A 15,696-nucleotide genomic window follows, 5' to 3' on the forward strand; every position below is an offset into this window, starting at 1 on the left:
CAATGACCAGAATGATATACAATGAAAAACCTGTTAGAGGGAATACTATACTGATGTGTAAGAGATGATCCTGCTGTCATGGAAAACCAGCATTTCAACTGTGTCTTGTACCCACATGTTCTCTGCATGGACTGTCAGTAGGTAGCCTGGCACCCCACACCCTGCTAGCCCTGGGAGAGGAACATGTACCTGCTGATCTTGGCAGACACCTAAAATATGTCTCCTTAGAGCTAGTGATCTGTTCAAAGCTGGTTCCTCTAATTCCTCTAACTGACCCCACTCTTGCCCCTTTGGTTTTCTTATTTCTATCTAATATGCACAATTCCTGACCTCCAATTCCCACTCTGGGATGCCATCTTGGATCTACCTGCCTCCCATCTCTGACTTCCTGTGAACTTCCTCCCCACTGGACAGTCAGCAAGCCTTCGGACAGCTCTGGTCCTATCCTGAGGGAAATGGAAGACCTCCAATGAGTATCTTTTAGCACCTGCAAGCTCCCCTGCCTCCCACCTCTCCCCCCACCCCTCCACCCCCATGCACCCAGAAGGCCCTGTGTGGAGCCTGATTCATACCAGAGCTTTGAGGCCTGGCAAAAGAAACAGCTTAGCAAACTCTCTCAGACACATGTTTAACTGAAACAGCTTTGGAGGGGGTCAAAATGCACTGGCTTATTAGCGAGCATTCACATGAGACAGTGTCTGCTCCATCACCCGCCGCATTTTGCCAGCTCTGTACACCAGTCATTTCCTTGCCATCTCATGTCAGCACCCCTGCTGCATAAATGCTCACCTCTGGACACAGTGTGGTTCACTAGGAGCCTTGTTGACCAGAGTTGAGTGCAAGGTGGTGTTGTAAGCAGACATTCCTGCAACTCAGTGGCTGGCACAGCTGAGAACAGGAGTGCCTGGTTGGTTCAAGTTCAAGAACGTTCTAAGGGATAGAGAACCCCAAATCATTTCCAAAATAGATGTTTGTATTTTGTGTGATTGGTGCTTTTCTGCCAGGTCTTTTGAGTTAGCGTCTCAATACTTCAGTTTCCATATTTAGGGTCTCTCTTCAATTACTCCACAGGATTGTATATAAAAATGAGGCATTACTTTTTTCTTACATTATTTATGCAAAGACAACTTTTCTTTTGTTCTTAGGCCACACCCTGCAGTTCTTAGGGCTTATTCCTGGCTCTGTGCTCATGGTGTTCTTGATGGGCTTGGGGACTATTGTCAGGAACTGAACCTGGGCCAGATGCATGCAAGGCAAGCACCTATCCAAGTACTATCACTCTGGCTCCTATGCAGATGCAACTTATACAAAGTCCTCACACATTTGGAACAATTCAATAGAAATAGAATCGTTGGCACAACTTTTTAATGAAGTAAGCCAGAAGAAGAAGGATAAACACAGGATGATATCACTTATATGTGGTATTTAGAATAACTGAATGAGGGAATGCAATGTTTTAAAGGAGGATGCCCAGATTAGCCTTGACCCCAGAATATAGGGAGGAGAAGGAAAGAAAGAGTGGAAGGGAGAGGGAGGCAAGACAGATGAGAAGCAATGGAGCATCGGGTCAAGGGAGTCAGGTACAAAGGTTGTGTTAATGAACAATAGAGCCAAAATCTCAACCACAAGTTAACAACACTGAAATCAAGCGACCTAAACTTAAGCAACTGTAGTTAGAGGGGTTTGAACTGTCAAGGAGGCTGGCTGGAATGAGGAAGAATATGGGAGAGAACATGGGTGCATTGGTGGAAGGAAGTTGACACTGGTGGTGGGAACAGTACTGTTGTATGTCTAAAACTCAACTATAAGTAACTTTTTAAATCATGAGGCTTTAATAAATTAAAATACACACAATTTTAATACTCTCAATTATTGCAACATACATCAATTTTCTTTTTCTTTTGTTCCCAGTAATGTCTACTGGATTCCTATTTAAAGTCTTATTATTTTTCATGCATGTTTTGCTCTCTTTTCTGATTCTAAGTCTACAACTCACTGGGTAAAGGAAGATAAGTGTTATGGCCAAGAAGAATGAAACAAATAAAAAATAGAATTTGATGAATGATGTATAGAAGAGAGCAAGTATGCAGAAATGATTACTCAATAAAACATGAACACAAACATTCAGGTATCATACACTGACAGTTAGGTCAATGGTGGGCCACACATATGATGCTGGTTCCCATATTCCTGGTGACTGGTGACATCATAGCTGTCTTTACATCATAGAATTTTATGCCTGCAATAGCTTCATGCATTTTGTGTTTATTGCATCTATTGATAGCATTATTTCCCCTTGTGCTTGATTTAAGCTCATGTTGTTTTATTCATCATGGCCCTTAAAAGGACGAAAAAAGTGTAAAATCAATTACGGTCATTGCTCACCAGTGAGGCATGACACATTCCAACTTAACTATGATCTTGAAGAACAAGAACTAAGTGACAGGAGCTGTAAAAGGATTTACTTCAATGAAAGCAATGATACTAACAGAAATTTTAGAGCTGCTTCAATATGGAGAAACTTGTAATGAACTGGAGTGAAGAATAGACACAGAAAAAACTGCCTTTCTTCACCATAGCAATCCCAACTTAAGCAAAAATATTGCAGTGTATAAAGAAAGGCTGGACCTGATAATGATCTTGAAGTTTTTTGCTAGTTCTGGGTAGTTTGCATGACTCAAAAATCAGCCACTTCTCAATGTGAAAGCAAATGATGATTCTGTGAGTACAGATTTAAAGGCAAGTGGGAAAATTTTGGAAACTTTAGAAAAAATTATTGTGATAGAAATTTACTACCAGAACAATATAGTGGGATCCTCCTTTTCAGAACACTTTGCTTGAAAAGATCCTCATCCATAAGTCAGTGCAAGACCCAAGGTTTCTAGGGACAGGATAACAGAGAGCAATGTTCACGGGAGGACAAAATTGGCTAGCCACATATCTTAGAATATATCTCTGCTGTATATATTAGGGGACTAGTGACGTTCACAAACTGGCAAGGAATCAAGAAATTATTAAATACTGTGAATAGATTCATTGCATTCCCTCAAAAATGTGCTGACGTTCCATTGACACCCTTGTCTCTGTGTGGCTGTAATTAGAAATAAGGCTTTTGCCAGAACAATCAATATTATATTGGCCCTAACTCAATATAACTGAATATTACCTAACTCAATCTTTATAAGAAAAATAAAAACTTTGGTCACAGAGACAGAGTAAAGATGAGTGTGTGAGGCTGAAGGCAGAGATTGGAGTTATGAAACTATAAGTCAAAGAAGTGCCTGGTTACTGGGAGTTCAAAAAGACAAGGAAAGATTCTTTGAAAGAAGCATGACCCCTCCAACACATGATTTCAAACTTCCAGCTTTCAGAACTATGAGAGAATAAGTTTCTGTTGTTTTAGGAGAGAAATCTGGTGGAACATTGTTTAAATAACCCAAGGAAATTGAAATAGAGACCAAAACCTAAGTGAAAGTGGAGGCTAGAGAAAGACTAAGTCTTATATTGAAAAGCCTGATGTGTTTAAGCTTGTGATTTCTCAATTTCAGAGAACAGGGCACAAGATCCAAAGGCAAATACCCGAGAGGATGAGTCTGTCTAATAAAATAGTGCCCTCCGCCCCACTTCATACACACACTCCACTCAGGACCCCAAAGTCTATTTTTTTTCCGTATACCTCTGAGGCAGAAATACTCCTAACATCACCCCTGGTGGTGTTAAGGTGAAGATTACCTGTCTCAACTTTTTCTGGAAGGAGAGGTCAATTCTTTATGAGTTTGTAACAAGAAACCACTCTTTAAAATCAGAATACTTCATGGTTCAGAAAATCTCAAGTAAAATTTACTTTAAATTGTTGGAAAATTTTAATTGTCTGAAACAGTGTAAATAAATTCTCTCTGCTGAAGACCCTTTCAACTCAGACCACAAAACTCCTCATCAGTAGAGTTTTAAGGAATATGAAAAGAACAGACACAAGAAAAAGCGCATATCAAGAACACCAGGAAAAACATTAGATATTCATACTGGATTCACAGCTTTAAAGTATTAAAGCTATCAGATACAAGGTATAAAATAATGTGTGTGTATATATATATGTGTACTCATATATATAGCATATATAAATATGTATGTTTTTGATGGCAGAAATATTTATGTTTTTGATGCCCAAATCAAACAAAGGACTTCAGTGAATTTAATATGCTTCACCACTATTTGTCCTATTATTTTTAGAAACATTAAAAAAGATATTCAAAATGTGAATAAGCTGGGAATATGGTGCTGCCAGCAGGTCAATCTGTACCTGTGAGGTGAATGCATCAGCAGCCTGATGGCACCGTCAGACTTTCAGATACCCCAGAATTTCTGCTGTGTCTTTGGCCAGACCCCAAAATCTAGGGGCAAAGTTTACCAAGAAAGTAAACTGCCAAAAGTTAGGTATGTGGGAGACACACCCACAAAGCACCTCTGGCTCAGCTATATAATTGGAGGCATGGCCTCTCTGGTTCCTGATCAAACTGCTTAATGGCCATGATCCCAGAGACTCAGAAACGAATCTCGAAACCCAAAGGCTTTTGGTAGAAATGCATCCTGTTCCTGCAGTAGGTTACTGGCGCTGGGCCACTCCAGGAGGGAATAGGTTTTGTGCCTTGGCCTGTTCCCCCTGGTGGCCTGGTGACTGCCATCCTCTAGAGACCACTGGACTGTCAGGTTTGGGTGCAGTGACGAGACACATGGGGCCTCACCAGATGGGAGTGGAACCGACCCTTTCCTCCCCATCCCAACGAGATCCTGAGTCGCCGCCTACAAACGGCCTCTCTGGCACCTGATCAAGCAGATTAATGGCCATGATACCAGAGACTCAGAAACAAATCTTGAAACCCAGCGGCCTTTGGTCGAAATGTATCTGGACCGCATACAAGGTGGCCACCGCCTCAGAGCTTATTGGAAAGCCAGGTATGAGCCAGTGGTGACAGGCAACTGCAGTCTCATGGGAAGGGGGGCGGTACTGGCTGGTCCTTCACGCCCTACTGAGGTCACAAGTTTCCCCCCTACGAGTGGCTCTCCGGCACGACCATGGCTCCAGAAGCAAAAGGACTTAATCCAGAGCCCAGCAGCTTGTAGCAGAAAAGTGAATGGACCATGCACTAAACTATGGCGCCATGCCTCCCCAGGAGGGAAAGGGTGTTGCTTCCTTCTGCCTCCCCCCCACCCCCCACCCAGCAGTAAGGTGACCGCCGCCTCAGAGCTTATTGGAAAGCCAGGTATGAGCCAGTGGTGATGGGGCAACTGCAGTCTCATAGGAAGGGGGGCTGTATCAGCTTGTCCTTCACACCCTACCGAGGTCATGAGTTGCCTCCTACCAGCGGCTCTCCCGCAAAGCCATAACACCAGATACCCGGAAATCAATCTCATAATTATCTGGCTCTTTGTAGAAATCCAAAATTGCGTGGCTGCTTTTGCGGCCACACCACATTATATGATTCTCATACCAGCTATAGAAAACAAAGTATTTCACAATGCCTTTTCAGCAATTCTGATTGTTGGGGGGGGGGGGATTATAAACAATTATGGTGTGTCTTTTGTCGAAATAATGAATGTAATTAATTTAGAGAAGAGTTAAGTAGAAATCATCTGCCTCACAGGCATTGGGAGTAGTGGGAGGAGGGGTATATTGGGGTTCTTGATGTTGAAAAATGAGTACTGGTGAAGGGAAAGGTGTTTGATCATTGTATGACTGAGACTTAAACCTGAAAGCTTTGTAACTTTTCCCACAGTGATTCAATAAATAAATATAAGAAGAAAAAATGTGAATAAGAAGGGAGAGAATATTAAAAAAGGATCAGTGACCTTAGGATAAAAATGAACTTTAGGGTAAAAATATGTAATCTTCTTGGGGATAAGGAGATAACTCAAAGATGAATGGGACACATGCCTTTCTGTAGAAGGTCCCTGGTTTGATGCCCAGCATCTCATGGTCTCTAAGCATTGCTGGGTGTGGTCCTGCTGGTTCACAGAACCTCTAGTGAGGCTCCTGTAGTTTTAAAAAAATGGAAACTCCACGTGAAAAATATAAAAATGGAAACCTAAAGCTCAGTGGGTGAAATAAACAGCTGGATGTGAAGTGTTAAAGAAAAAAATGTAAGCTAGAAAGTACTTCTGAAGAAATCATTCAAAATCAGCCTAGAAAGACAAAAAGTGTGTAAAAATGAGATTGAAAGGCAGGTAAAATTGAGGATGTGAGTCTAATATCTTAGAATTCCAAATGAAAAGTCAAAAAAGGAAAGGTTAAGGCAAAAGCAATATTTGAATGATGACTGAAAGTGTTCCCCAAATTGGTAACAGACATCAATTCTCGGATTCAGAAAGTCAACCTATTCAAAACAGGATAAATGTAAAATATTTGCAATTGCACATTACAGTGGAGCTGCAGAATACCAAAGACTAGATCTTACAGCACTGTCACTGTCCTCCCGTTGTTCATCGATTTGCTCAAGCAGGCCCAGTAACGTCTCCATTTTTTTGATACTTGTTACTGTGTTTGGCATATTGAATACATCATGGGTAGCTTTCCAGGCTTTGCCGTGCGGGCAGGATACTCTCCGAGAGGGGCAGAGGAATCGAACTTGGCTTGGCTAGACTGGCTGCGCGCAAGGCAAATGCCCTACCGCTGTGCTATCGCTCACCCAAAACAAACACTGTCCTCCTGACTAATGATTGACTTTTCAACGACAATAATGGAAGCCAGTGGACTATGCAATATGCTGAGAGAAAATGCACATCTCTATATATGCAATAAAAATATATTTATATACTCAATTAAAATCACCAGGGTGGGGAATCTGGATATCCAGATGAACACCACTTGGTAACCACCCAACACACACAAGCAGAAACCTTAGGTTAGCAGCAACCACAACAAAAAATTAAAGAAAAGTCATTTTCAGACATGCAAAAACTAAGTTTTCCAGAAACATAGCCAAAGCCACATGGCTACAGCTTTCTATTTAGAATACTACTAATAATAATTATTTATAATTAAATAAATATATTTATTTATTATAAATTTATATCTGGAGCGATAGCACAGCGGTAAGGCGTTTGCCTTGCACGCAGCCAACATGGCCGACTCGAGTTCAATTCCTCCGCCCCTCTCGGAGAGCCCGGCAAGCTACCGAGAGTATCTCGCCCGCACGGCAGAGCCTGGCAAGCTCCCCGTGATGTATTCGATATGCCAGACACAGTAACAACAAAGTCTCCAATGGAGACGTTACTGGGCCCGCTCGAGCAAATCGACGAACAACAGGAGGGCCTTTTACATTTTTTACTTTTTACAAATTTATATGGGGCTGGAGTGATAGCACAGTGGGTAGGGCGTTTGCCTTGTATGCGGCCGACCCAGCTGACCTGGGTTTGATTCCTCTGCCCCTCTTGGAGAGCCCGGCAAGCTACCGAGAGTATCTCGCCTGCATGGTAAAGTATGGCAAGCTACCCATGACGAATTAGATACGCCAAACACAGTAACAGGTGTCACCATGGAGACGTTACTGGGCCTGCTTGAGCAAATCAATGAACAATGGGAGGACAGTGAGAGTGACAGTGATAAATTTGTATTAAATTATAAATAGTACATAATAATTTAGTATTATTACTCTCACTGCCATAACTAGATGCTTCCACCAGTGAACACTAGAACCTTTCATTGGGTCTTGGTGATATTTACCGAGATCTAAAGTTTTACCTGAGGCCATATAGTTGGCTAAACCTAGCTTCTAGACCAGTGCTTCACCTCTTAAAATACAAGGACATGTCATTCCTGTTTCCATTTAGGTTTCACAGGGCCAAGAGTTATTAATGACACAGTCCCTCATACAGGAAGGGGATCTAGAATCTGAGTTCAAGTGGACTCTGCAAGTAATATACTATCAAAGGTAATTATAAATGCCATATTTTACTTTATCGTGAATGAGTTTAGTTTTAATCATGAATGAGAGTTTAAAAGCCTTCTTGACTATGAACAATTTTCAATATATGCAAAATAGGATAGTATAGTGAATATCCTTGCATCCAATTATTTTAAAATAATAACCCAGACATATAAAAATATTGGAATATGCATCTAAATTAGATAAGGAATTATAAAATAATACCACAAATCTATTTTCAATTCTAGAAGTGTTAGGATAAATTTTCCTAATACCATCAAGCATCCAAAAAGCATTCAGGTTTTCTTTATTATCTCATAATTTTTGTCTTGCTTTGTTTCTTTGTTTGTTAGCGGCCACACCCAGTTGTGCTCAGGGCTTATTCTTGCCTCTGCACTCAGGAACACTTCTGATGGGGTTTAAGGGCCATTTGTGGTGTTGAGGATAGACCCAAATCATAGAGTGCAAGGCCAGGGTCCTCTGACTGTGCTGTCTCTCTGGCCCTGTCTTGTTTTGTTTCGCAATTTGCTAGCTTGGTCAAGATCCAGTTAGCTTCTTTCAAGTGTCTATGAATTTTATGAATTTATCTTTTCTTCTCTCCCTCCTTTCCCCATCCCTTCCATACTTTATTAACTAAAACATCACATTATTTGCCCTGTGGAGGCTCCACCATGTAGATTTTCTTGACTGTGTTCCCTGATGTTGTTAACATGCCCGTGTGTCCTATATGGTCCTCCAAAAATCGGTATTCAGTCTGGGGACGTAGGTTCAGTGTTGTAGCAAGAATATTTTATAGGAAGGGGCTGGAGAGTTCATACGGAAGATAGTGCACTTGCCTTGCACATGGCAGACCCAGGTTTATTCCTGGCACCCCAGGTGGTCCCTCAAGTTCTGCCATGAGTCCTCCCTAAATGCAGAGCCAGGAGGAAGCCCTGAGTACAGCTTGGTGTGCCCTCCCCTCACCCCCAATAGACAGTTTTTCATAGGCAATATTGTATACTTCCATATGAGTTACTTGTTAGCTGTCACCCATCTTTGATACTAGATCCAATAATTCATTAGAGTTGGGGGACTGGAGTGGGTAGGGTATTCACCTTGCACGTGACTGACCGAACACCATCACAGGTAATTCCTGAGTACAGAGCCAGGAGTAAGCTCTGAGCATCACTGGGTGTGGCCCAAAAACAAACCAAAAAATCCATTGCAAAAACATACTGCTTTAATTTTCTTCTTCTGCATTTATTAGTTGAAATTATTTTTATAAAGAGAATTTACGATAATTGATTCTTTGGTAAAGTTAGAATAAATGATTCTGAAGCAACTTTCAAAATAATAAATTAATTTTCTATCACTTTCCAAAAAGGGCCAATGAGACCAATCTTTTTATCTCTTCCACTTCTCTTTCACTTCCTCCTCTCCCTTTCTCCTTCTCTCCTCCCTCATCTCTCCTTCCTCTTCCTTTTCTTATTGACTTGCAAATCACCCACATTGGGCCATTGGGAGCCTATTTCTGAGTCTCTTTGAACTTTTAACTGGTTTCATTACAAACAGGAACATTCCAGACTTAATGATCCATTTCCTGCTCTGGATTAGTAACCAGTGATTTCCTTAAAGAGATAAGAATTTTTTTAGTGAGAAATGGTATTTAATAATATTTAAAAGCACAGTCTTGGCTATGAGTGGATTGTTCCATGTCTTTAGCTCCTTTCAATAGTCAGAGCTAGAAATTATTGTTATTATTGTCTTTGTAACAGGTCTCATTCCCCTGATCCTGAAAAAGCCTCCAATATGGCAGCATTGAGAAGGACAAGTAAGGAGAGGCTGCTAAAATCTCAGGGCTGGGACGAATGGAGATGTTACTGGCGCCCACTCAAGTAAATCGATGAACAATGGGATGACAGTGACAGTGATTTATATATTTTATATATTTATATCCTCTATCTACTCATATCAGGTGTGTCCAGTGATGACACCATAGCCTGGTAAACCTCAAAGCAGAGGCCTCTGAGGGAACTTTTTTTTCCCTCATGGTATGTTCTAGGTAGCTTTACATGACTAATCTATTGTTTACCTAGGTACCGGGGTGAAAATCCCATTTATTTAGTTAGAGAGGGGAACACTGGGACAACTGGGGAAAGAGAAAGTGCCTACTACACAGACAGGTTGGGAGGGACATTGGTGGAAGGTAGTGTAGGCAGGAGCCATAGCACAGCGGGTAGGGCATTTGCCTTGCACTCGGCTGACCCGGATTTGATTCCTCCATCCCTCTCCGAGAGCCAGGCAAGCCACCAAGAGTAGCCAGCCCGCACGGCAGAGCCTGGCAAGCTCCCTGTGGCGTATTTGATATGCCAAACACAGTAACAACAAGTCTCACAATGGAGACACTACTGGTGCCCGCTAGAGCAAATTGATGAACAACGGGAGGACAGTGCTGACAGGACAGTTTAGTGCTACATTGTCTTTGTAGAGATACAATACTCTAGGCGTTCATGGTGATTTCTCTGATTCAAATTTAGAACTTTAGGGTTTTTATTGAACCTCATCAATCTTACATCTGTATTTCCTTGCCAAGAATTCTGGTTCTTAATGACACAACATAATTACTTGTTTATCTTACTTCCCAGTGTGCACACAACTGTCTCAGAATACCAATAATGACTCTACCCCAACAATATGATTATTGAAAACAGTTTAATTTTTTTCATTTCTTTTCCTTACGTTATATTCCACTCGAGATAGACAGTCAAATTACTGTGATTTAAATTAATCCAGAATGCTTCTTCTTTGTGTGATTATTCTATTAAACCTCATAAACATTTTCATTTATTTTATTTTCATTTTGAGAAATATTTTTAATTTATTTTTTACAATCATGTAACTACAGAATTCCAAAGTCAAATATACAAATAAAGTACATTCAGAAATGTTTACCTTCTATCATCTTCCTCTTCAGTATCTCTAACATTAGCACTTTGTTTACTTTAAAATATCTATAATATACATATGGATGTATGATTATACATAATGTATATTCACATCTTCTTTCTCTTAGATAAATGGTAACGTACTATAAACAATTTCTGACACCTAGATTTTTTAACTAGCTATCTTATTTTTTTCTGAAGATTATTTTATAGTAGCTATTAGCATACAGACACAATCTTCTCTGGTTTTTTAAGGCTACATAGGACTTTGATGCATTAGTTCCATAGTTTATTCTAGCAGTTTCTTTTTGAAGACATGTGCTCTAATTAATAGTACTAAGTATGAATTTTTAATTTTTGTCAGATTATTGTTTAACTACGTTCCAAAAAGTGTCATGGTTATGGTAAAGGGAAAACACATGTGTGATTTTGCTAGGCATCATCAAATGGCCCTCGAGAGGCAGGAGGAATGATGAACATGCCTGTTTCCTTGCAGCCCATCAACAATGAGTGTTTTGAAGTATTTGCATTTTTTTGCCTGTTTGTCATATGAGGACTGGTTTTCAGATAGTTTTCATTTACATTTCTTATTAAGAACAAGGTTGACTAACTTTTCATATGACTAAGACCATTTGTGTTTTTTTTCCCTAAGCCTATCATATATTTGGCTCACTTTTCTGCAGGACTGTTAATCTTTTCTTCTCTATTTTTAGAATCTCCTAATGCATTAGGGTTGGTAATGGATTGTCTCTCATATACATTGCAAATATTTGCTCCCAATTTCTTACTTCTTTGATTTTGCTTCTGGTTTTTATTTTGCCATATGTAACTTTCTAAAGAATAATTTCTTAAGCAAATAGATCACTCTTTTACCTTCTTGTATCAGACTTTATTTATAGAAAAAGTTGTTATCAGGTGATCAAAAACTTCACCCATATTTACTCCTAAGAATTCATAATCAGATTTAGTTTTTACATTTTAATTTACGATTTATTCAGTTTTGATCCTGATATATGGTATTAGGAATGTACCAATTTTTTAAAAATATATAGATATAGCCATTCTGTTTTCCTAACGCCTTCTATTTATACCATCACTTTTTTACAGATTTGCAATGCTATCCCTATTATATAGTAAATTGCCATACATGTTTGGATTTGTTTCTGGATTTTCTATTCTGTTTCTATTAATCTGTTGTTACATTCATGAATTAATATTATAATTTGAATTACATAATCTATAGATGAAGTCCATACTTGGAAATGTTTGTGTGCTGGATTCTGGCTTGCCAATTGTATCATGGAGACAGATTTCTAAGTCAAAGAAGGGGTAAATCTGCAAGATACACAAATATTGTCTTTGTCACTCCTTTTCTGGCTAGACTTTAAAATACTTGATGTCAACATTCATGTCTACTTAATTTTTATGATGATGTTTGGAAATTAGTATATGCTCAATGAACAGAATCTGAGTTTGAAGACCAAATATTAGAGACTATATTCTGTTTCAGGATGTCACACTATGAGCAATGAATGGAAGCTATAATGTCCATAATGAAGAATTCAACATAAGAAACATGTATCAGAAATTTTTTAAAAAGGAAGGAATACCTAATGGATCTGAAGTATCTTATAATAGGATATGTTCAAAGTACAACCATATCTCAGTATCCCTATAAAGATAAATGAGATTACCGCTCAGTATTAATAGTTAATAGTAATGTAGTTGAAGTAATATGTGAGCTACAGCCCTAAGTGTATTAGCTCATTTTATTCTTGCTGTAACACTGTTGTACACGCATTTTTCATTATCTCCACTTAGATGCAAAGGAAGATACTGAAACACAATGAGGTCCTAAAACTTGCCCTAGGACATGTGACTGGTAATGATAAAATTGATATCTGAACCTAGGAAGAAAACTTCAGAATCCATTATAGCTTGTATAAGCAGACATGGTATAGAAGCCTTCAGTAGGAAGTTTGACAACATTTCTCAGTCTCCTTGGAGCTCATTCATTTATTTATTCACTCCTTAAACATTCATTTGCAGGTTCTAGGAAATTAGAGGTAAATAACAAAAATTTCCTTTGAGTCATTCTCAGTCTAGCTGGGGAGATAACAACCTTGCTATCTTATAAATATTGACCTAATAGAAGAGTTTAGAGAACAGTATGCTTTGACTATTCTCTCCTTTTTAACTAACTTCAAGGACTTATGTGTTCTTTCAATACAATAGTAGTGGTATAGCAGTGAGTTCACAAACCTGCTCAATCTATTTCTTTTGATACTCTTAAACATTTTTTTAAAGTTGTAACCACTGTTCTTTTTTCTATTCCATCATAGTAAAATGGTCATCAACACATAAAATAAACATGATAAAATCTTAAAACTATAAAATTCATTAAGACATGATAGTATCACAATATAAATCTGCAGAAATTTCATCCAAAAAAATAAATAATCTGGTTTGAAATCATGTCCACATTAAAAAAAACTTCCTGAGTGAGGCTATACTATACAATATGAGGTAGACAAAAGGAAAATTCAAATAAACAAATTATACCTTAGTTTTACAGGTAAACAAATTTTATATCTTAGTTATAAAATCAATGCAGAAAGGCATTCTTCAATGGAAGTAACTCTGGTTAAATAGCATAAAATTAGTTTTAAAAGGAAATTATATTTTAAGTAAATTACATAAAAGATTTACCAAGAAAATAAGATCATCTTAGTGACATTTAATACAGAAAATACCTTTTGGATAAAAATTCATACTGTGAATATGATTCCAATTAAAGCAATAAGTATGTTCTAACTCATTGGAAACAAAATGACAAAAGATAATATGCCTACGTACCTGTGGAACAGATCAGGCTCCACAAAGGAGGTGGCATTTAGGTTGGGTCCTGAGGTATATGTGTGTTCTTCAGGTGGGAATGAGGAGATAAGCATCCTGGGGAGTTGGGTGTCTGGTACAGACTGAGAAAGAATTTAATGTGAACTGTGGCTGAACTCTAAGGTTGGGCCCTAGGGATCTATAAGAGGGCATGGAGCTAGAGCTCAGAGACCTGAAGGTAGAGCTATCAGACAGGAAAAACAGTTGATCTCTAGTTTTTTTTTTCCTATGGGAAATTTACTATTATCACCAATAACTTTAGCAAAATAAAAATATACACATACTATGATAGTCTGGAGCTTAGAACAGTCAGATATTTAGTTAACAACATTGGCCTTTCTAGATCTGGACAGCCAAATATCTGACTTAGTGATAGATTCTTGGACCGCAAATAGGGCTATTATTTTGTAAAGCAGACATATGTTCCACTAGTAGATGCAATTTGATATCAGGCTACAAGTATGGAAGATGATGATAATGAGGTGGATTGGAAGCTTCCATTTAGTACATGCTACCAATACATCCCTTTATACTTATATGGACTATACCATCAGAAAATGATAGACTTCCTTGGGGACCCAGTAGCCTACAATTGCCTTATCACTAGCTTGCTAATGATGTTGTCACCACCTTGGCATCACTGTGTTTTCTTCTAGCAATAGCTTCATAAGTCTCATGTTTACATCTCTGGATTACATCGTTTTCCTTGTGATTGATTTACTCTTGTGTTTTGTTCATCTTGATTTGGAAGCACACAAAATCTACTGCTCAGGGCTAGAGAGGAATACAGGGATTTAGGCTCTTGTTTTGCATGTAACCAATCCTGGTTCAATTCCCAGTACTAATTATAGATCCCAGAATATTTCAGGTGTGATCCCCAAACACAGAACCAGAAATAAGCCCCGAGCACTGTTGGGTATGCTTCCAAAACCAAAAAAGCAAACAAAATCTATTTTGCATATATTGTTGGTTAAAAAGCCATATTAAGTTACTTAGTTGGAAGCAGATGAAAAGTGAGCAAAGACTCTGAACTACAAAAGCTGAAAATCTTGGATGGTTGAGCTGGTGGTTGGTCATCAGTCAGGCGCATCCCATTCCACAAGAACTGCCAATTTGAAGAAAACAAACAAAAGTTGCAAAGACTGTGAAAGCATCTACTTTATATAAAACAAGTGCCACTCAACAATCTCTAAAAGTGCATCTATCAGAGATGGAGAAATGCGTAGTCACCAAAATTGGTTCGTACAACAAAATTTCCTTGGAATGCACGTCTCAGACTTTATCACTATAGTTAAGTGATATATGACAGCACTCATCTGATCTTGTTACTTCTTACAGGAACCTCATCAGGCTCACTTTGTTATGCCCGTTTTGTAAGTTAGGAACCTGGAGGCAATAAGATTAAATAACTTCCAAGATCTACCAAGAGGAGAGCTGCCCTCACTGGTTTCAAGACTTATGGCTTATCCCTGACTCTTGTTTCCTGCCCAACTTCAGGATTTCAAGTCATTCATAGTGCAGGTTTAATTTCAGGGACTGCTTTCTACCAACCCCACTTTGGAAAAGGACTACAGTACTATTTCAGTGTTTAATGAGTCAGCCCAGATATCTCTGTGGTCGCAGGAGACTTGCAGACTGGAGGCAGTGAAAAAGCCGAGCTAAAAGCCAGAACTCGGGAAGTCAGGAGGGAAGTCGGATAAGGAGCTGCCAGGTGGGAGGAGCCAAAAACAGACAGGAAAGCAGAAATCTCAGATCAGGAACTACAGAGGAAGAAAAGAAAAGAAACACAAAAAGGACCCAGGGCGCTGGAGTGGGTAGCACAGTGTGTAGGGTGTTTACCTTGCATCCCATTTGGTCCCCCAAGCACCACCAGGGGTAATTCCTAAGTGCAGAGCCAGGAGTAACCCCTATGCATCGCTGGGTATGACCCTAAAAGCAAAAAAAAACAAAAAACA

At 39.1% G+C, this 15,696-nt stretch overlaps 1 protein-coding gene across 1 annotated transcript in view; it reads left to right on the top strand.

Moving 5' to 3' along the window:
- Positions 1-15,696, top strand: part of GALNT18 (polypeptide N-acetylgalactosaminyltransferase 18) — a 379,034-nt gene that overhangs the window by 278,539 nt on the left and 84,799 nt on the right. The window lies entirely within an intron of this gene.

Source organism: Sorex fumeus, unplaced genomic scaffold (assembly GCF_029834395.1).
Source record: "Sorex fumeus unplaced genomic scaffold, SorFum_2.1 ptg000030l, whole genome shotgun sequence".
NCBI lineage: Eukaryota > Metazoa > Chordata > Mammalia > Eulipotyphla > Soricidae > Sorex > Sorex fumeus.